This window comes from Dama dama, chromosome 14, assembly GCF_033118175.1.
Source record: "Dama dama isolate Ldn47 chromosome 14, ASM3311817v1, whole genome shotgun sequence".
Taxonomy (NCBI): Eukaryota; Metazoa; Chordata; class Mammalia; order Artiodactyla; family Cervidae; genus Dama; species Dama dama.
Genome location: NC_083694.1, coordinates 394864 through 415980, shown reverse-complemented (window position 1 = coordinate 415980; position 21117 = coordinate 394864). Strand labels below are relative to the sequence as shown.

Genomic DNA, 21117 nt, shown 5'->3' with positions numbered 1-21117 from the left:
TGAAAAATGTCATTGGTATTTTGATAGGGATTGCACTGAATCTTTATATTGCTTTGGATAGTATAGTCATTTTCACAATATTGATTCTTCTCATCCAGGTATATGATATATATTTCTCCTGTTTGTTTCATCTTTGATTTCTTTCATCAGAGTCTTACAGTTTTCTGACTATAGGCTTTTCGCCACTTAGGTAAGTTTATTCCTAGGTATTTTTTGTTGTTGTCATTGTTGCAATGGTAAATGAGATTGTTTCCTTAATCTCTCTTTCTGCTCTTTCATTGTTAGTGTATATGAATACAAGAGATTTCTGTATATTAATTTTATATCCTGCAACGTTACCAAAACCATTGATGAGCTGTAGAAGTTTTCTGATAGCATCTCTAGGATTTTCTGTGTATAGTACCATGTCATCTGCAAACAGTGAGTGTTTTACTTGTTTGTTTCCAACTTGAATTTTTTTTTCAACTTCTTTTCCTTCTCTGATAGATGTGGCTAGGAATTCCAAAATTATGTTGTATAAAATTGGAAGGAGGGGACATTTTTGTCTCATTCTTGGTCTTACAGGAAATGCTTTCAGCTTTCCACCATTGAATATGATGTTAGCTGTAGGTGTGTTGTATATGGCCTTTATTATCTTGAGGTAGGTGTCCTCATGGCTCAAATGGTAAAGAATCTGCCTGCAAGGCAGGAGACCCAGGTTCTATCCCTAGGTCATTCTTGCCTGGAGAATTCCATGGACAGAGGAGCCTAGTGGGCTACAGTCCGTGGGGTTGCAACGAGCTAGGCATGACTGTGTGACTAACGCTTTCAGGTTTCCTCTAAGCCCACTTTCTGAAAGGTTTTTTAAAAAAATTTATTATAAATTACTGTTGAGCTTTGTCAAAAGTGTTTTCTGCATCTATTGAGATGATCATTTGATTTTTATTCTTTAATTTGTTAATGTAGTGTATCACACTGATTGATTTGCATATATTGAAGAATTCTTGCATCTCTTGGATAAATTCCACTTGATCAAGGTATATGATCTTTTTAATGTGTTGTTGGATTCAGTTTGCTAGTATTTTTGTGAGGATTTTTACATCTATGCCCATCAGTGATATGGTCTGTAATGTTCTCTTTTTTGTGTGATATCTTCGTCTAATTTTGGTATTGCATGATGGTGGCCTTGTAGAATGAGCTTGAGAGTATTCTTTTCTTTGCAAATTTTTGAAGAGTTTCAGTAGGCTAGGTGTTAACTTTTCTCCAAATGTTTGATAGAATTCAGCTATGAAGCCACATGTCCCTTGCCCTTTTTGTTGGAAGAATTTTAATCACAGTTTCAATTTCAGTACTTCTAATTAGTTTTTTCATGTTTTCTATTTCTTCCTGGTTCAGCCTTGAAAGGATGTATCTTTCTAAGACTTTGTCCATTTCTTCTTCTTGCTGTTGTTCAGTTGCTCAGTCATGTCCAACTCTTTGGGACCCCATGAACTGCAGCATGTCAAGCTTCCTTGTCCTTCACCATCTCTTAGAGCTTACTCAGACTCATGTCCATTGAGTTGGTGATGCCATCCAACCATCTCATCTTCTGTCATCTCCTTCTCCTACTACCTTCTTTCCTGCATCAGCATCTTTTCCAGTGAACTGGCTCTTCACATCAGGTGGCCAGAGTATTGGAGTTTCAGTTTTATCATCAGTCATAATGAATATCCAGGTTTCATTTCCTTTATGATTAACTGGTTTGATCTTCTTGCAGTCCAAGGGACTCTCAAGAGTCTTCTCCAACACCACAGTTCAAAAGCATCAATTCTTCAGTGCTCAGCTTTCTTTATGGCCCAACTCTCACATCTATACATGACTGCTGGAAAAACCATATCTTTGACTATACAGACCTTTGTCAGCAAAGTGACATCTCTGCTTTTAATATGTTGTCTAGGTTTGCCATAGCTTTTCTTTGAAGGAGCGTCTTTTAAGCATCTTTTAATTTCATGGCTGCAGTTACCATCTGCAGTGATTTTGGAGCCCAAGAAAATAAAGTCTGTCACTGTTTCCATTGTATCCCATCTATTTGCTATGAAGTGATGGGACCAGATGTCATGATCTTAACTTTTTAAATGTTGAGTTTTAAGTCAGCTTTTTCACTCCCCTCTTTCACTTTGATCAAGAGGCTCTTTAGTTCCTCTTCACTTTCTGCCATAAGGGTGTTGTCCTCTGTATATCTGAGGTTATTGATATTTCTCCTGGCAATCTTGATTCCAGCTTGTGCTTCATCCAGCCTGCCATTTCACATGATATACCCTGCACAGAAGTTAAATAAGCAGGGTGACAATATACAGACTTAACGTACTCCTTTCCCAATTTTGAACCCATCCATTGTCCCATGTCTGGTTCTAACTGTTGTTCCTTGACCTGCATACAGGTTTCTCAGGAGGCAGATAAGGTGGTCTGGTATTTCCATCCCATTTATTTCTGCTCTGATTTTTATGATTTCTTCCCTGCTACTACTTTGTGTTTTATTTGTTCTTTTATCTTTGGTTGCTTTAGGTGTAAGGATAGGTTGTTTGAGATTTTTATTGTTTCTTGAAGTAGTGTATTGCTATAAAATTTTCTCTTAGAACTGCTTCTCCTTATCCAATAGGTTTTGGATTGCTGTATTTTTGTTGTCATTTGTCTCTAAGTATATTTTATTTTCTCTTTGATTTCTTCACTGATCCATTGATTAATTAATAACATTGTTTATCCTCCAAGTGTTTGTGTTATAAATAGCTTTTATTGTGTTGAGACATAGTCTCCCTATATGAACTTTAAGAGTTTTTACCATGCAAGTGATTTTTCTGCATTTATTGCGATGATCATGTGGTTTTTGTCTTCTTTTGTTGATGTGGTATATCACATAGATTGATTTATGCATATTGAACCATCCTTGTGAACTTGGGATGAATCCCACTTGATCATGCTGTATGATCTTTTTTATGTGTTGTTGGATTCATTTTGCTAATATTTTAGTGAGAATTTTTACATTTACATTAATCAAAGATATTTGCCTGTAATTTTCATTTTTTGGTAGGCTCTTTGGTTTTGGTGTCAGAATGATGATGGCTTCATAGAATGTCTTTGAAAGTGTTGCCTTCTCTTCAATCTTTTGGAAGAGTTAGAGAATGATTAGTACAAGTTTTTTCTGTATGTCTCCAAGAATTCACCGGTACAGTCATCTGGTCTTGGACTTTTGTTTGTATAAACAAAATTAAATTACAGGTTTTATTTCATTTATTTCATTTCTAGTGATTAGTCTGTTCAGACTATCTACTTCTTGACTCAACTTGGCTAGACTGTACATTTCCATTGTCCATTTCTTCTAGGTAGTCAAATTTGTTAGCATATAACTGTTCATTATATTCTCATGCTTTTTATGTTTGTTTGTTTGCTTGTTTGCTTTTCTGCAGTATTAGTTGATATTGCTCATTTTTCACTTATTATTTTATTTATTTGGATTCTCTCTCTTTTCTCATTGCTGATTCCAGTGAGGGGATTATCAGTTTTGTCTACTCAATCAAAGAATCAGTTCTTTATTTTATTGATTTTTTCTATTTTTTTAAATCTATTTTATTTATCTCCTCTCTGATCTTTATTATTTACATCCTTTTGCTAACTTTAGGTTTTAACTCTTTTTCTAGCTTTCTCAGGTGGTTGTTTTGGTTGTTTATTTGAAATTGTTCTTGTTTTGAAAGAAAGCGTGTATTTCTATGAACTTCCCTCTAATAACTGCTTTGTTGTATCCCATAGGTTTTGTATGGTTGTGTTTTCATTGCCATTTACCTTAGGGAATTTTTTAACCCCCTTATTGATTTTTTTCTTTTTTTTTTGCTGTTCCATTAGTTTTTTAGTTGCATTATTAAAATGAAATAACAGCCTCCATGTAATCACTTCCCCACCCCCATTTGCTTTTCTGTGGTTGATTTTAAGTTTCATGCCATTGTGCTCAGAGCAAATGTTTAAAATAATTTCTATACCCTTGAATTTTTTGAATACTGAAATTATATTGATTACATTCTTTGAAGCCAACGAGAGAGAAGCTACATACAGTCAGCAAAAAGAAGACCTGGAATTGACTGTGGCTCATATCTTATTGCACTACCTCCATATTGCAAAATTCAGACTAAAATTGAAGAAAGTAGGGAAAAGCACTAGGACATTCAGGTATGACCTAAATCAAATCCCTTATGATGATACAGTGGAAGTGACAAATAGATTCAAGGGTTTAGGTCTGATAGACAGAGTGCCTGAAGATCTATGGACAGAGGTTCATAACAAAAACATTACAAAGAAAAAGAAATGTAAGAAGGCAAAGTGATTGAGCTGACAAGAGAAGAGAAGTGAAAAGCAAAGGAGAAATGGAAAGATATACCCAACTGAATGCAGAGTTCTAGAGAAAAACAAGGAGAGAAAATAAAGACTTCCTACGTGAACAATGCAAAGAAATAGAGGAAAACAATAAAATTGAAAAGACTAGATATCTTTTCAAGAAAATTGGAAATACCAAGGAAATATTTCATGAAAACTGGGCACAATAAAGGACAGAAATGGCAAAAACCTAACAGAAGCAGAAGAGATTAAGAATAGGTGGCAAGAATACACAGAAGAACTGTATAAAAAAGATCTTAATGATGCAGTTAACCACAGTGGTGTGGTCACTTACCTAGAGCCAGGCATTCTGGAGTGTGACATCAAATGGGCCTTAAGAAGCATTACTATGAACAAAGCTAGTGGAGTTGCTGGAATTCCAGCTGAGCTATTTCAAATCCTAAAAGATGCTGCTCTTAAAGTACTGTACTCAACATGCCAGCAAATTTGGAAAACTCAGCAGCAGCCACAAGGGCAGGAAGATGTCAGTTTTTACTCCAGTCCCAAAGAAGGGCAAAAAGAATGTTCAAACTACTATACAATTGCTCTCATTTCACATTCCAGCAAGGTCATTTTCAAAATCCTTCAAACTTAGCTTCAACAGTAATGTGAGCATTTAGAAAAGGCAGAGGAACCAGAGATCAAATTGCCAACATTCACTGGATCATAGAGAAAGCAAGGGAATTCCAGAAAAACATCTACTTCACTGACTACACCAAAGCCTACACTAAAGGCTTTCCACACTCTGGAAATTGTGATTCCACAGTTTGTTGTCACAACAAACTGTGGGAAATTCTTAAAGAGATGAGAATACCAAATCACCTTACCTGACTCCTGAAAAACCTGTATGCAGGTCAAGAAGCAACAATTAGAATCAGACATGGAAAAATGGACTGGTTCAAAATTGGGAAAGGAATACATCAGGGTTGTATATTGTCACCCTGTTAAATTCTATGCAGAACACATCATGTGAAATGCTGGGCTGGATGAATCACAAGCTGGAATCAAGATTGCTGGGAGAAATATCAGCAACTTCAGAAATGCAGATGATACCATGCTAAGAGCAGCAAGTAAAGAAGAACTTCTTGAGGAACTTCTTCAGCTTCTTGATGACAGTGAAAGAGGAGAGTGGAAAAAGCTGGCTCAAAACTCAACAATCAAAGAACAAAGATCATGGCATCTGGTCCCATCATTTCATAGCAAATAGAAGAGAAAAAAGTGAAAACATAAAGAAGGCTGAGTGCTGAAGAACTGATGCTTTCAAACTGTGATGCTGGAGCAGAATCTTGAGAGTCCCTTGGACAGCAAGGAGACCAAATCAGTCAATCCTAAAGGAAATCAACCCTGAATATTCATTGGAAGGACTGATGCTGAAACTGAAGCCCCAGTACTTTAGCCACATGATGAGACAAGCCAACTCATTGGGAAAGAACCTGATGCTGGGAAAGATTGTGGGCAGGAGGAGAAGAGGGCAACAGAGAATGAGATGGTTGGATGGCATCACGAAATCAATGGACATGTGTTTGAGCAATCTCAGGGAGATAGTGATGAACAAAGAAGCCTGGCACGCTGCAGTCCATGGGGTTGCAAAGAGTTGGACAGGACTTAGCAACTGAACAACAAAATTACTGAGATTTGTTTTGTGCCCCAGTGAAGTCATTCAGTCGTGTCTGACTCTTTGAGACCCCATGGACGGTAGCCTACCAGGCTCCGGGTCCATGGGATTTTCCAGGCTAGTATGTGGTTAATACTAGTAAATATTCCATGTACACCTGAAAAGTATGTGTGTTCTATTATTTTAATGTAAAGTGCTGCCAATGTCGACTGTCTAACTGTTTTATAGTATCACTTATGATCTCTGTTGCCTTATTGATTTTCTGCCTCAAAAACCTGTCGATTGATGTGAGTGGTATGGTAAAGTCTCCTACTATTATTGTATTCTTGTCAATTCTCCCTTTCTGTCGGTTAGTATTTGTTTATGTATTTGGGTGCTCCTATATTAGTTGCATATATGTTGACAAGTGTAAAATCCTCCTTTTGTATTGATCTTTTATCATTATATAGTATCTTTCTTTATGCCTTTTTAAAAATTCATTATTTAGCTGCCTCAGGTCTTGGTTACAGCATGTGCGAGCTTCATTATGTCATGCAGGAATCATTTGTTTTTGCACTTAGTGTCTAGCTGTGGCATTCAGGCTCAGCAGTTGTGTCACATGGGCTCCAGATTGTGTGGGCTTCAGTAGTTGTGGCACACAGGCCCAGCAGTTTGACCCACAGCCTTAGTCTCTGCGACATGTGGGATCTGATATCCCACTTTGGTTTTATTTATTTATTTATTTATTTTTAATTGAAGGATGATTGGTTTAGAATATTGAGTTGGTTTCTGCCATACATCAACATGAATCAGCCATAGGTATAGGTATACATATGTCCCCTTCCACTTGAGCAAAAAACACGGAGCTCTTCACAAATTCATAATTCATTGTCATCTTGTGCAGAGGCCATGCTAATTTTCTATTTCATTCCAATTTTAGTATATGTGCTGCTAAAGCAAGCACCCACCTTGTTTTCAAGTTTATTTTGTCTGAATATTGTGATCTCTGCTTTTTTATCATTTCCATTTGCATGAAATATCTTTTCCCATCCCCTCTCCTTCAATCTATGTGTTTCCTTTGCCATAAAATGGGTCTCTTAGAGGCAACATGTTGTAGACTCTTGGTTTTCTTTCCAGTCTGCCACTCTATGTCTTTTGGTTGGAGCATTTAGTCTATTGACATGTAAGTTAAATATTGATAAATATGTATTTACTGCCATTTTAAGCCTTGTTTTTCAGTTGATTCTATATTTCTCCACTGTTTCATTCTTTTGTTTTACTTTTTATGGTTTGATGATGGTTTTATTGTATGCTTGTATCCTGTTCTTTTGTGTGTGTGTGTATGTGTGTGAATCTATTTTATGTTTTCGATTTTGGGTTATCCTGTTTTTCAAGTATATTAACCCCTTCCTATATCTGCTTGCTTTAGACTGATAGTCATGTAAGTTCAAAGACATTCTAAAAAAGAATGACATTTTCTTACTCTCCTCCCTCACATTTTATGGTTTTGATGTCCTCTTTTACATCTTAATGTTTATCCCTTTGCTGTCCCATGTGTTTATCATTGCTTTAACAACTAGTTTTTTTTTTCTTTTTTGATTTATATAATGGCTAAGTGATTTATTTTCTAATTGTGATTTCTTTTTTCCTGTATCTTACTTCTTTTCTATTTAGGGAAAACCTTTCAATATTTCTTATAGGATAGGTTTCATATTGCTGTATTCTTTTCATTTTTGCTTGTCTGATTAATCCTTTATCTCACCTTCTAATCTAAATGATAATCATGCTGGGTAGAGTATTCTATGTTACAGACGATTCCCTTTCAAGACTCTGAATATATTTTCCTCTCCCTTTTGCCCTGCAATGTTTCTGTAGAGAAATCAGCTATCACTTTATGGAGATTTTCCTTTTAATTTATTTTGCTGTTTCTGCTTTTGAATTGTCTCTTTAACTTTTGTCATTTTATGTATAACATATCTTGGTTTATGTGTTTGTGTTCATCTTCTTTGGGAATCTTTGTGCTTCCCATATCTGGATATCTTTAGGTTTGGGAAGTTTCCAGCCATAATTTCTTCAAATACATTTTTAATCACCTTTTCTTTTTCTTCTCCTTCTGGAATCACTATTATGTGTAGATTGGCATGCTTTATGTTACCCAATAGGTCTTGTATGTGGTTTTCAATTTTATTCATTTGTCTTTCTAGTTGCCATGCTGATTAGGTAACCTCCATTATTCTATCTTCCAGACCACTTCTTCATTCTTCTGCACTATACTTTCCAGTATTCATTGCCTTTAGCTCAGCTTTAATCTTGGAAAATGAACTTTCTAATTTTTCTTGCCTATTCCTTATAGTGTCTCATTCCTTTTTACAGTAATGTGGATTTCTGTCCATAGCCATTCTTAATTCCTTCAGTATTTTTACCAGCTCCTTTTGAACTTGGTGTCTATTAGACTGAAGAGGACTGTTTGACTGTCAACTATGTGTAGAAGAATGAAATTAGAAAACTTTCTAACACCATACAAAAAAATAAACTCAAAATGGATTAAAGACTTAAACATAAGACCACAAACTATAAAACTCTTAGAGAAAAACATAGGCAGAGCACACTCTCTGACATAAATCACTGCAAGATCCTCTATGAATTATCTCCTAGAGTAATGGAAAACAAAAATAAATACAAACCTCAGAATGGTAGAAAATAATAGCAAATGAAAAATTTGACAAAGAATTAATTTCCAAAATATATGAGCAGCTCATATAGCCCAATACCAGAAAAGCAAACAACCCAACTGAAATGTGGGCAGAAGACCTAAACAGACATTTCTCCAAAAATGACATACAGATGGCTAATAAACACATGAAAAGATGCTCAACATCACTCATTATTAGAGAAATGCAAATCAAAACCACAATGAGGCATCATCTCACCAGTCAGAATGGTCATCATCAAAAAGTGTACAAACAGTAAATGCTGGAGAGGCTGTGGAAAATAAGGACCCCTCTTACACTGTTGGTAGGAATGCAAACAGATACAAACACTACGGAGAACAGTATGGAGAGTCCTTAAAAAACTAGGAGTGGGAAGGTGGAAGAAGATGGTGGAGTGAAACAGGGAGATCTCCAGCCTCCCCACAAATACATCAAAACTCATCAAGATGGATGAAACTGGAGCCCATTATACAGAGTGAAGTAAGCCAGAAAGATAAACACCAATACAGTATACTAATGCATATATGTGGAATTTAGAAAGATGGTAACGATAACACTATATGCAAAACAGAAAAAGAGACACAGATGTACAGAACAGACTTTGGGACTCTATGGGAGAAGGCGAGGGTGGGATTTTCTGAGAGAATAGCATTGAAACAAATATACTATCAAGGGTGAAACAGATCACCAGCCTAGGTTGGATGCATGAGACAAGTGCTCAGGGCTGGTGCACTGGGAAGGCCCAGAGGGATGGGATGGAGAGGGAGGTGGGAGGGGGGATTGGGATGGGGAACACATGTAAATCCATGGCTGATTCATGTCAGTGTATGGCAAAAACCACTATAATATTGTAAAGTAATTAGCTTTCAACTAATAAAAATAAATGAAAAAAAAAAAGACAAAATTCATCAAGATACAGAACAAGTCCTACAAAGCAACCTCTAGGCGAGAGTAGAAGACTCCAGGCATCCAGGGGGGCAGGCTAAGCTCCCTGGGATGAGGTAGGAGAGAGGATGGAGGCATAAAAAGGAAAAAGACAGAGAATTTCTGGATGGGAGCTTTTGCCCTGAGGGAAGGAGGGAGTCCTGAAGCAGGAAGAGTTCCCATGCACTGGAAGCTCCATCACAGGGAGGCTCAAGGGAGAGCCATGGAATCTCAGAAAGACAGGCAAAGCAGAGACTTAAAGGGCAGAAAATAGAGCAAGCTGCACTTCTCAGCCCCTAAACAGCTCATGGACCATGGCCTCGACCAGACAGTGAGCTTGGGGAACAGAGAGAAGCCCACAGAAGCCCCACAGCAGGGGCGACAGGACCAGAGTGCCAAGAGAGGCGCCGCATACAAACCTCTCCAGCACACAAAACCCTTGTGGCACAGAGGGTGGGCCTAGGGAACCAAAACAAGCCCCACAACATAGAGGGTGGGCCTGGTGAGCTGAAGCAAGTGCACACAAACCCTGTGACAGAGGGCAGGCCCGGGAGGCCAAGACCAGCGCACGCAAGCACCGCGATGCAGAGAGCAAGCCCTGGGAGCAGAGACAGGTGCACACAGCTCCGTGACATAGAAGCCGGGCCAGCGAGCCAAAGCAAGTGCGCAGAAACCCTGTGACGTAGACGACAGGCCCCGAGGGCTGAGACAAATGCACACAGGCCCGTGACATAGCAGGATGGCCTGGTGAGCCAAATCATGCGACAGGACATAGAAGGTGAGCTCAGGGGGCTGAGGGAAGCCCACACAAGTCTCCACAATGCAGAGGGTAGGGTCAGGGAGCTGAGAAAGATCCACACAAGCCCCTACCAAGCAAACTTTGGCCTGCAGTGCAGGGCGGGACTGGGGAACAGAAGCACTGGCAAAGATTCCAGGAACAAGTAGGGGGCTGGTGGCAGTGAGGATATGCAGAGAGGGCCATTTGACTGTGGCTGCAGAAACAGACGTGTCTAACACTGCCAAGGTCTGGTGCTGTAAAGAGCAATATTACATAGCAACCTGGAATGTTAGGTCCATGAATCAAGGCAAACTGGAACTGGTCAAACAGGAGATGGCAAGAGTGAACATAGACATTCTAGGAATCCATGAACTAAAAGGGACTGGAATGGGTGAATTAAATTCAGATGACCATTATATCTACTACTGTGGGCAGTAATCCCTTAGAAGAAATGGAGGATCCATCATAGTCAACAAGAGAGTCCAAAATGCAGTACTTGAATGCAATCTCAAAAAAGACAGAATGATCTCTGTTCGTTTCCAAGGTAAACCATTCAATATCACGGTAATCCAAGTTTATGCCCTGATCAGTAACGCTGAAGAAGCTGAACAGTTCTATGAAGACCTACAAGACCTTTTACAACTAACACCCCCAAAAGATGTCCTTTTCATTATAGGGGACTGGAATGCAAAAGTAGGAAGTCAAGAAACACCTGGAGTAACAGGCAAATTTGGCCTTGGAGGACAGAATGAAGGAGGGCAAAGGCTAATAGAGTTTGGCTAAAAAAAAAAAAAAAAAAAAAAAATGCACTGGTCATAGCAAACACCCTCTTCTAACAACACAAGAGAAGACTACACATGGACATCACCAGATAGTCAAAACCAAAATCAGATTGATTATATTCTTTGCAGCCAAAGATGGAGAAGCTCTAAACTGTTTGAAAAAACAAGACTGGGAGCAGATTGTGGCTCAGATGATGACCTCCTTATTGCCAAATTCAGACTTAAATTGAAGAAAGTGGGGAAAACCACTAGACCATTCAGCTGTGACCTAAATCAAATCCCTTATGATTATACAGTGGAGGTGAGAAATAGATTTAAAGGACTAGATCTGATAGACAGATTGCCTGATGAACTATGGACAGAGGTTCGTGACATTGTACAGGAGACAGGGATCAAGACCATCCCCAAGAAAAAGAAATGCAAAACAGCAAAGTAGCTGTCTGAGGAGTACTTACAAATAGCTGAGAAAAGAAGAGAAGTGAAAAACAAAGGAGAAAAGGCAAGATATACCCATTTGAATGAAGAGTTCTAAAGAATAGCAAAGAGATAAGAAAGACTTCCTCAGTGATCAGTACAAAGAAATAGAGGAAAACAATAGAATGGTAAAGACTAGAGATCTCTTCAAGAAAATTAGAGATACAAAGGGAATATGTCATGCAAAGATGGGCTCAATAAAGGACAGAAATGGTATGGACCTGACAGAAGCAGAAGATATTAAGAAGAGGTGGCAAGAATACACAGAAGAACTGTACAAAAAAGATCTTCATGACCCAGTTAATCACAATGGTGTGATCACTCACCTAGAGCCAGACATCCTGGAATGCAAAGTCAAGTGGGCCTTAGGAAGCATCATATGAACAAAGCTAGTGGAGGTGATGGAATTGAAGTTGAGCTATTTCAAATCCTAAAAGACGATGCTGTGAAAGTGCTGCACTCAATATGTCAGCAAATTTGGAAAACTTAGCAGTGGCACAGGACTGGAAATGGTCAGTTTTCATCCCAATCCCAAAGAAAGGTAATGCCAAAGAATGCTCAAACTACTGCACAGTTGCACTCATCTCACATGCTAGTAAAGTAATGCTCAAAATTCTCCAAGCCAGGCTTCAGCAATACGTGAACTGAGAACTTCCAGATGTTCAAGATGGTTTTAAAAAAGGCAGAGGAACCAGAGATCAAATTGCCAACATCCACTGGATCATCAAAAAAGCAAGAGAGTTCCAGAAAAACATCTATTTCTCCTTTATTGACTATGCCAAAGCCTTTGACTGTGTGGATGACAACAAACTATGAAAAATTCTGAAAGAGATGGGAATACCAGACCACCTGGCCTGCCTCTTGAGAAACCTATATCCAGGTCAGGAAGCAACAGTTAGAACTGGACATGGACCAACAGACTGGTTCCAAACAGGGAAAGGAGTACATTAAAGCTGTATATTGTCACCCTGCTTATTTAAGTTATATGCAGAGCACATCATGAGAAACACTGGGTTGGATGAAACACAAGCTGGAATCAAGATTGCCGGGAGAAATATCAGTAACTCGGATATGCAGATGACACCACCCTTATGGCAGAAAGTGAAGAACTAAAGAGCCTCTTGATGAAAGCTATAGAGGAGAGTGCAAAAGTTGGCTTAAAGCTCAACATTCAGAAAACTAAGATCATGGCATCCAGTACCACCACTTCATGGGAAATAGATGGGGAAACAGTGGAAACAGTGTCAGACTTTATTTTGGGGGACTCCAAAATCACTGCAGATGGTGACTGCAGTCATAAAATTAAAAGATGCTTACTCCTTGGAAGGAAAATTATGACCAATATAGACAGCAAGTTAAAAAACAGAGACATTACTTTGCCAACAAAGGTTCATCTAATCAAGGCTATGGTTTTTCAGTGGTCATGTATGGATGTGAGAGTTGGACTATAAAGAAAGCTGAGCGCTGAAGAATTGATGTTTTTGAACTGTGGTGTTGGAGAAGACTCTTGAGAGTCCCTTGGACTGCAAGGAGATCCAATCAGTCCATCCTAAAAGAGATTTCCTGGGTGTTCATTGGAAGGATTGATGCTGAAGCTGAAACTCCAATACTTTGGCCACCTGATATGATGAGCTGACTCATTTGAAAAGACCCTGATGCTGGGAAAGATTGAAGGCGGGAGGAGAAGGGGGACAACAGAGGATGAGATCGTTGGATGGCATCACTGACTCAGTGAGTTTGGGTAAACTCTGGGAGTTGGTGATGGGCAGGGAGGCCTGGTGTGCTGTGGTTCATGGGTTCGCAAAGAGTCGGACACGACAGAGCAACTAAACTGAACTGAACACTGCCAAAGCCCAAAGGACTGCCCAAAGACATGCTGAACCCATAGACTCCCCTGTGATATTCTCCGGGTTGGGGGAATTTGTGCCTGTGTTCTTATTGATGGAACTGGATCTTGGCTCTCTGAAGGGCAGTGCCTTGTCCTACTACAGGACACTGTGTCCTACTACTGGACACTATGCTGCCCTCCAGAGAAACGAGTCCAGTCCATCAACCAGAACACAGGCACAAGTTCCCCCAACCAGGAAAATATCACAGGACAGTAATCCAACCCCATCCATGGGAGAAGAGTCCACAATGAAGAAGAAGTATGACATTGAGAACATTTTTTTTTTCTTATAAACCACACTACTGTTTCCCTCTACATATTTATACCTTCACATTGCCCTTTTGTGGTATTGTTGAGTTTTCATTTCTGTTTTTATTGTTTAAAAATGCCCTCTTTTAAAGATTTTTCACCTTTTTTGTGATTTTTCTGATTTTGCTTTTGATATATTTGACTCCTTTTCTTATAGTTCTTTACATATTATAGTTATTCCTGAATATATATAAATGTTTTTCACATATATCTAGTTATCTTTGCTTTTCTGGTTTTTCTTTTCCTGCTTCCCCCCTTTCTTCACCTCTTCATTTTCTATTTTCTCCCCCTTCTCCCCTTTTTTTCCTCTTCCTCCTTTTCCCTTCACTCTTTCTTTTTTCACCATGTAAGTTAAATTGTTGTGCTCTCTTTCCTATATTCCCCAGTTGGCAATCTGCTGAGGCTCAGTTTTCCAGATTGAGCATTAGTTAGCTCTGTTTTTAATTGGTCAATATTACTTTTGGCTTCTCTGTTCACCAAGTCAATCTCCTGTATGCTATACTTTGTTATAACTGTGTGTGTGGAAGTGTGGGTATATGTCTCATTATTTCTGTAATCATCTGCTTGATCTTCTCCCACTAGAACACAGACACAAGTCATCCCTAACAAGAAATAAACACAAACTACTCAACCAACCTTTCCCTCCAAGGGCAAAAACCAAAAGGAATAAGGACTACAACACTAAAGTTTGGGTAAATGAGACCTCAAGCAGAGCAAAGTAGACAATCAATCAATAAATAAATAAAAGACAGAGAATACAGCACAAATGAAAGAACAAGTTATAAACTCACAAGACCAAATAAGTATAGAGAGGAAATAAGCAATCTATCTGAAACAGAATTCAGAATAATGATAGTGAAGATGTTCTGAAGAATTGAAAATAGAATGGAGATAATGCAAGAAACAATTAACACAGTTAATACAATCACCAAGGACATAGAAGATATATAGAAAAAGCAAACAGATGAATATCACAATCACTGAAATTAAAAGTACTCTAGAAGGAACCAATAGTAGAATAACTGAGGCCGAAGAACATATAGGTTAGCAGGAAGATAGAGTGGTTGAAACAACTGCTGAAGAGCAGCAAAAAGGAAAAAGAATGAAAAGAATTGAGGACAGCCTCAGAGACTTTGGGGACAATATTAAATGTACCAACATTCGAGTTATAGAGATCCCAGAGGAAGAAGAAAAAAAGAAAGGCACTGAGAAAATTTTTGAAGAAATTACAGTTGAAAACTATTCTAACATAGGAATGGAAATAGTCAATCATTTCAAGAAATTCATAGAGTCCCTTACAGGTAAACCCAAGGAGAAAAACGAGACAGATATTAACCAAGCTAACAGAAAGAAAGCTTAACAAACCAAGGGAAAAGCAACAAGTAACATACAAGGGAAAATCCATACAATTAATAGAGGATCTTTCAGCAGAAACTCTGCAGGTCAGAAAGGAATGGCAGGATGTATTTAAAGTACTGAAAGAAAAAAAAAATCTATACCCAAGATTAGTATACTCAGCAAAGATCTCATTCAAATTTGATGGAAAAATAAAAAATTTCACAGACAAGCAGAAGTTAAGAGAATTTAGCACCATCAAACCAGTCTTACAACAAATACTAAAAGGAATTAGATAGGCAGTAAACACAAGAAAAAGGAAAGACCTAAAACACAAACCCAAAACAATTAAGAAAATGCCAATAAGAACATTATCAATTACTACCTTAAATTTAAATGGAGTAAAATGCACTAACTAAAAGATATAGACTGATTGAATGGATACAAAAACAAGACCCACATCTATGCTGCCTACAAGAGACCCAATTCAGACCTAGAGACACATAGAGATTGAAAGTAAAAGGATGGAAAAAGATATTTTGTGCAAATGGAAACCAAAAGAAAGCTGGAGTGGCAATCCTATTTCAGAAAAAATAGAGTTTAAAATAAAGAATGTTATAAGAGACAAAGAAGGACACTACATACTGATCAAAGCATCAATCCAAGAAGACACAACAATTTTAAATATTTATGCACCCAACATTTAAGCACCTCAGTACTTAAGGCAAACACTAACAGGCATAAGAGGGGAAATCTACAGTAACACAATAATATAATTGGGGCTTTAACACCCCATTTACACCAATGGACAAAACAGAGACTCAATAAGGAAACAGAAACCTTAAATGAAACATTAGACCAAATGGACCTAATTGATACCTTCAGGACTTTCCATCCAAATGTAGAATACACTTCTTCTCAAGTGCACATGGTACATTCTCTAGGGTAGACCACATCTTGGGCCACATCAAGCCTCAGTAAATTTAAGAAATTGAAATTGTATTAATTATCTTCTCTGACCACAATGTTATGAGACTAGATATCACCTAGAGGAAAGAGATTGCAAAAAACACAAACTCATGGAGATTGAACAATACATTACCAAATAATAAAGAGGTTACTGAATAAATAAGAAAGGAAGTCAAAAGATTCATAGAAACAAATGACAGTGAAAACATGATGACCCAAAACCTATGGGATTCAGCGAAAGCAGTTCTAGGAGGGAAGTTTATAACAAGACAATCCTACATCAAGAAACAAGAAAAACATCAAATAGACAACCTAACTCTGCATCTAAAGCAGTTGTAAAAAGCAACAACAACAAAAAATCCAAAGTCAACAGAAGGAAAGAAATCACAAAGATCAGAGCAGGAATAAATGAAAAAGAAATGAAACCAATAGCAACGTCAATAAAATTAAAAGCTGATTCTTTGAGAAGATAAAATTGACTAACCACTAGCCAGACTCATCAAGAAAAAAAGGGAAGAAAAATCAAATCAACAAAATTAGAAATGAAAAAGAAGATGTTACTGTTATGCCCGATGTCCAAATCCCTGAGCGGGAAGAGAGAAGGCCTCCAAGACAATGCAACTCGCAGGAAGGGAAGTTTTTTACTGACTCGAGCCAGGACTCTCTGCCCGCAACCAACGCAGTGGTGCGAGTCAGAGAGCCCCGAGCGCAAGCTGTTACACAAATTTATAGGGTGAGAAGTGGATTGGTTACACGTTTGCAAAGCAATTTCATTGGTCAATACTTTCACGCGCGGGACTTTCCTGGGGGTTTCCGCCCTGTTCCTAATTTCCTAATTGGCAAACAGCGGTCAGTATTAAGTGAAAGCTAATTGGTCCTAATTGGCAAACAGTGGTACCAAGTAGGAAGGTCTACTCCTAATCTAAGCTGCGTTACTTCTGCTCGCCTCACAGTTACAGCAGACAACACAGAAATACAAAGGATCATCAATTTCAGTTCTCGCTCAGTAGTGTCTGACTCTTTGCGACCCCATGAATCGCAGCATGTCAGGCCTCCCTGTCCATCACCAACTCCCAGAGTTTACCCAAACTCATGTCCACTGAGTCTGTCATGCCATCCAGCCATCTCATCCTCTGTCATCCCCTTCTCCTCCTGCCCCCAATCCCTCCCGACATCAGGATCTTTTCCAATGAGTCAACTCTTTGCATGAAGTGGCCAAATTATTGGAGTTTCAGCTTCAGCATTAGTCCTTCCAATGAATACTCAGGACTGATCTCCTTTAGGATGGACTGGCTGGATCTCCTTACAGTCCAAGGGACTCTCAAGAGTCTTCTCCAACACCACAGTTCAAAAGCACTCAGCTTCGGCACTCAGCTTTCTTCACAGTACAACTCTCACATCCATACATGACCACTGGGAAAACCATAGCCTTGGCTAGATGGAGCTTTGTTGGCAAAGCAATGTCTCTACTTTTTAATATGCTCCCTAGATTGGTCATAACTTTCCTTCCAAGGAGTAAGCGTCTTTTAATTTCACGGCTGCAATCACTATCTGCAGTGATTTTGGAGACCAAAAAAATAAAGTCTGACACTGTTTCCACTGTTTCCCCATCTATTTCTCATGAAGTGATGGGACCAGATGCCATGATCTTAGTTTTCTGAATGTTGAGCTTTAAGCCAACTTTTTCACTCTCCTCTTTCACTTTCATCAAGTGGCTTTTTAGTTCCTCTTCACTTTCTGCCATAAGGGTGGTGTCATCTGCATATCCAAGGTTATTGATATTTCTCCCGGCAATCTTGATTCCAGCTTGTGCCTCTTCCAGCTCAGCATTTCTCATGATGTGCTCTGCATATAACTTAAATAAGCAGGGTGACAATATACAGCCTTGACATACTCCTTTTCCTACTTGGAACCAGTCTGTTGTTCCATGTCCAGTTCTAACTGTTGCTTCCTGACCTGGATATAGGTTTCTCAAGAGGCAGGCCAGGTGGTCTGGTATTCCCATCTCTTTCAGAATTTTTCATAGTTTGTTGTCATCCACACAGTCAAAGGTTTTGGCATAATCAATAAAGCAGAAATAGATGTTTTTCTGGAACTCTCTTGCTTTTTTGATGATCCAGTGGATGTTGGCAATTTGATCTCTGGTTCCTCTGCCTTTTTTAAAACCATCTTGAATATCTGGAAGTTCTCAGTTCACGTATTGCTGAAGCCTGGCTTGGAGAATTTTGAGCATTACTCTACTAGCGTGTGAGATGAGTGCAATTGTGTGGATCATAAGAGACTATTATGAGCAACTATATACTAATAAAATGGACAACCTAGAGGAAATGGACCGATTCTGAGGAAAGTTTAACCGCCCAAGACTGAACCAGGAAGAAATAAATCATGAACAAGTCAATTACAAATACTGAAACCGAAACCGTGATCAAAAATCTCCCCCCAAAAACAAAAGCCCAGGGCCAGATGACTTTACAGGGGAATTCTACCAAACATTTAGAGAAGGGCTAATGCCTATTTTTCTGAAACTCTTCCAAAAAATTGCAGAGGAAGGAACATTTCCAAACTCATTCTACAAGACCACAATCACCCTGACATGAAACCCAGGCAAGACAACACAAAAAAACAAAATTATGAGCCAATATCACTGATGAACATGGATTCAAAAATCCTCAAGAAAATTCCAGCAAACAGAATTTAATGACACATTAAAAAGTTCATACACCATGATCAAGTAGGGTTTATTCCAGGGATGCAAGGATTCTTCAATATATGCAAATCAATCAATGTGATACACCATGTTAACAACTGAAAGATAAAAATATATGATCATCTCAGTAGATGCAGAAAAAGCCTGTGATAAAGTTCAGCACCAATTTATAATAAAAACACTTAAAAAAATGGGCCTAGAAGGAGTCTACTTCAACATAGTAAAGTCCATATATGATCAGCCCACAACAAACATTATTCTCAATGGTAAAAACTTAAAGTATTCCCTCTAAGATCAGGAACAAGACAAGGGTGTCCACTATCACCACTATTATTGAACATAGTTTTGAAAGTCCTAGCTATGGCTATCAGAGAAGAAAAAGAAATAAAAGGAATACAGATGGGAAAAGAAGAACTAAAACTCTCACTGTTTGCAGATGACATGCTACTATACATAGAAAAACCAAAAGAAACTATCAGATAATTATCAGAAATTATCAGATAATTTCCAGAACTAATCAGTGAACTGAGGAAAGTCCTGGGATATAAAGTCAACAGACAGAAATCACTTGCATTTGTATATACTAACAATGAAAAAATCAGAAAGAGAAATTAAGGAATCAATCCCTTTCACCATTGCAACAAAAAGAATAAAATATCTAGGAATAAACCTACCCAAGGAGATAAAAAAAAAAAAAAACTGTATACAGAAAAGTATAGGATGCTGATGAAAGAAATCAAAGATGACATAAATGGCTGAAGAGATATTCCATGTTCCTGGGTAGGAAGAATCAATGTGAAAATGAATATACTACCAAATGCAATCTACATATTCAATGTGATCTCTATCAAATTACCAATGGCATTTGTCCCAAAACTAGAACAAAAAATTTCACAGTTCTTATGGAAACACAAAAGACCCCGAATAGCCAAAGTAGTCTTGAGAAAGAAGAATGCAGCTAGAGGAACCAACTTTCATGACTTCAGACTATACTACAAAGCTACAGTCATCAAGACAGTATGTGACTGGCACAGAAGCAGAAATATAGACAAATAGAACAAGATAGAGAGCCCAGAGACAAAGCCAAGCACATATGGGTACCTTATTTTTGACAAAGGAGGCAAGAATATACAATGTGGCAAAGATAGCTTCTTCAACAAGTGGTGCTGGGAAAACTGGACAGCTATATGTAAAAGAATGAAATTACAACACTTCCTAATACCATACACAAAGATAAACTCAAAATGGATTAAAAATCTAAATGTAAGACCAAAAAACTAGAAAACTCTTTGAGGAAAACATAGGCAGAACACTCAATGACATAAATCAAAACAAGATGCTCTATGACCCACCTCCTAGAGTAATGGAAATAAAAATAAAAATAAACAAGTGGGACCTAATTAAGCTTAAAAGCTTTTGCACAGCAAAGGAAACTACAAACAAGGTGAAAAGACAACCCTCAGAGTGGGAGAAAATAATAGCAAATTAAACAACTGAAAAACAATTAATTTTCAAAATATACAAGCAGCTCATACCAGTCAATACCAGAAAAAGGAACAGCCCAATAAAAAAGTGGCGGAAAGACATAAACAGACATTTCTCCAAAGAAGACATACGGATGGCTAACAAACAAATGAAAAGATGATAAAAATCTCTCATAGTTAGAGAAATGCAAATCAAAACTACAGTGAGGTTGACAACAGTCAGAATGGCCATCATCTAAAAATCTGACAACAGTCAGAATGGCCATCATTTAAAATCTACAGACAGTAAACACTGGAGAGGGTGTGGAGAAAAGGGAACCCTCTTTGCACTGCTAGTGGGAAAGTAAATTGATACAGCCACAATGGAAAATGGTATGGAGATTCCTTAAATAACTAGGAATAAAACCACTATATGACCGAGCAATTCCACTACTAGGCATATACCCAGGAGAACCCAAAATTGAAAAAGACACATACACCCCAATGCTCATTGAGGCACTATTTACAACAGCTAGAACATGGAAGCAATCTAGATATCCATCAACAGATGAAAGGATGAAGAAGTTGTGGTACATATATACAATGGAATATTACTCAGCCATAAAAGGGAACCCATCTGAGTCAGTTCTGAGGAGGACGAACCTAGAGCCTATTGTACAGAGTGAAGTAAGTCACAAAAAGAAATATAAATATCATAAATTAACACATATATATGGAATCTAGAAAGATGGTACTGATGAATTTATTTGCAGCACAGCAATGGAGAAACAGATGTAGAGAAC

The 21117-nt window shown here is 38.1% G+C and overlaps 1 protein-coding gene and 1 non-coding gene across 3 annotated transcripts in view; both read right to left on the bottom strand.

Moving 5' to 3' along the window:
* ADORA1 (adenosine A1 receptor) overlaps positions 1–21117 on the bottom strand; it is a 134510-nt gene that overhangs the window by 87661 nt on the left and 25732 nt on the right. The gene's annotated exons all lie outside the window — the stretch shown is intronic.
* Positions 6829–6938, bottom strand: LOC133069718 (U6 spliceosomal RNA). Its single transcript, XR_009695945.1, has one exon. It is a non-coding gene; the product is annotated as a U6 spliceosomal RNA (small nuclear RNA).